The sequence below is a fragment of the Triticum dicoccoides genome, chromosome 1B (assembly GCF_002162155.2).
Source record: "Triticum dicoccoides isolate Atlit2015 ecotype Zavitan chromosome 1B, WEW_v2.0, whole genome shotgun sequence".
NCBI classification, from domain to species: domain Eukaryota; kingdom Viridiplantae; phylum Streptophyta; class Magnoliopsida; order Poales; family Poaceae; genus Triticum; species Triticum dicoccoides.
Window position 1 is genome coordinate 626,569,525 of NC_041381.1, and position 2,644 is coordinate 626,572,168.

Genomic DNA, 2,644 nt, shown 5'->3' on the forward strand with positions numbered 1-2,644 from the left:
CCAACTAGGAAAGAAGGGAGTCCTACTCCCGATGGGAGTAGGACTCCCCCCTTGGCGCGCCCTCCTTGGCCGGCCGCCTCCTCCCCCCTGGCTCCTTTATATACGGGGGCAGGGGGCACCCCATGACACACAAGTTGATCTACGGATCGTTACTTAGCCGTGTGCGGTGCCCCCCTCCACCATATTCCACCTCGGTCATATCGTCGCGAAGCTTAGGCGAAGCCCTGCACCGGTAGAACATCATCATCGTCACCACGCCGTCGTGCTGACGGAACTCATCCCCGAAGCTTTGCTGGATCGGAGCCCGGGGATCGTCATCGAGCTGAACGTGTGTTGAACTCGGAGGTGCCGTACGTTCGGTGCTTGGATCGGTCGGATCGTGAAGACATACAACTACATCAACCGCGTTGTGCTAACGCTTCTGCTTACGGTCTACGAGGGTACGTGTACAACACTCTCCCCTCTCGTTGCTATGCCATCACCATGATCTTGTGTGTGCGTAGGAATTTTTTTGAAATTACTACGTTCCCCAATAGTGGCATCCGAGCCTGGTTTTATGCGTTGATGTTATATGCACGAGTAGAACACAAGTGAGTTGTGGGCGATACAAGTCATACTGCTTACCAGCATGTCATACTTTGGTTCGGCGGTATTGTGAGATGAAGCGGCCCGGACCGACATTACGCGTACGCTTACGCGAGACTGGTTTCACCGTTGCGAGCACTCGTGCTTAAAGGTGGCTGGCGGGTGTCTGTCTCTCTCACTTTAGCTGAATCGAGTGTGGCTACGCCCGGTCCTTGCGAAGGTTAAAACAGCACCAACTTGACGAACTATCGTTGTGGTTTTTATGCGTAGGTAAGAACGGTTCTTGCTAAGCCCGTAGCAGCCACGTAAAATTTGCAACAACAAAGTAGAGGACGTCTAACTTGTTTTTGCAGGGCATGTTGTGATGTGATATGGTCAAGACGTGATGCTATATTTTATTGTATGAGATGATCATGTTTTGTAACCGAAGTTATCGGCAACTGGCAGGAGCCATATGGTTGTCGCTTTATTGTATGAAATGCAAACGCCCTGTAATTGCTTTACTTTATCACTAAGAGGTAGCGATAGTCGTAGAAGCAATAGATGGCGTAACGACAACGATGCTACGATGGAGATCAAGGTGTCGCGCCGGTGACGATGGTGATCACGACGGTTCTTCGAAGATGGAGATCACAAGCACAAGATGATGATGGCCATATCATATCACTTATATTGATTGCATGTGATGTTTATCCTTTATGCATCTTATCTTGCTTTGATTGACGATAGCATTTTAAGATGATCTCTCACTAATTATCAAGAAGTGTTCTCCCTGAGTATGCACCGTTGCGAAAGTTCTTCGTGCTGAGACACCACGTGATGATCAGGTGTGATAGGCTCTACGTTCAAATACAACGGGTGCAAAACAGTTGCACACGTGGAATACTCGGGTTAAACTTGACGAGCCTAGCATATACAGATATGGCCTCGGAACACGGAGACCGAAAGGTCGAGCGTGAATCATATAGTAGATATGATCAACATAATGATGTTCACCATTGAAACTACTCCATCTCACGTGATGATCGGACATGGTTTAGTTGATATGGATCATGTAATCACTTAGAGGATTAGAGGGATGTCTATCTAAGTGGGAGTTCTTAAGTAATATGATTAATTGAACTTAAATTTATCATGAACTTAGTACCTGATAGTATTTTGCTTGTCTATGTTTGTTTGTAGATAGATGGCTCATGCTGTTGTTCCGTTAAATTTTAATGCGTTCCTTGAGAAAGCAAAGTTGAAAGATGATGGTAGCAATTACACGGACTGGGTCCGTAACCTGAGGATTATCCTCATTGCTGCACAGAAAAGTTACGTCCTGGAAGCACCGCTGGGTGCCAGGCCTGCTGCTGATGCAACTGACGATGTTAAGAACGTATGGCAGAGCAAAGCTGATGACTACTCTATAGTTCAGTGTGCCATGCTTTACGGCTTAGAACCGGGTCTTTAACGACGTTTTGAACGTCATGGAGCATATGAGATGTTCCAGGAGTTGAAGTTAATATTTCAAGCAAATGCCCGGATTGAGAGATATGAAGTCTCCAATAAGTTCTACAGCTGCAAGATGGAGGAGAATAGTTCTGTCAGTGAACACATACTCAAAATGTCTGGGTATAATAATCACTTGATTCAACTGGGAGTTAATCTTCCTGATGATAGTGTCATTGACAGAATTCTCTAATCACTACCACCAAGCTACAAGAGCTTCGTGATGAACTATAATATGCAAGGGATGAACAAAACTATTCCCGAGCTCTTCGCAATGCTAAAAGCTGCGGAGGTAGAAATCAAAAAGGAGCATCAAGTGTTGATGGTTAACAAGACCACCAGTTTCAAGAATAAGGGCAAAGGGAAGAAGAAGGGGAACTTCAAAAAGAACGGCAAGCAAGTTGCTGCTGAAGAGAAGAAACCCAAGTCTAGACCTAAGCCTGAAACTGAGTGCTTCTACTGCAAGCAGACTGGACACTGGAAGCGGAATTGCCCCAAGTATTTGGCGGATAAGAAGGATGGCAAAGTGAACAAAGGTATATGTGATATACATGTTATTGATGTGTAC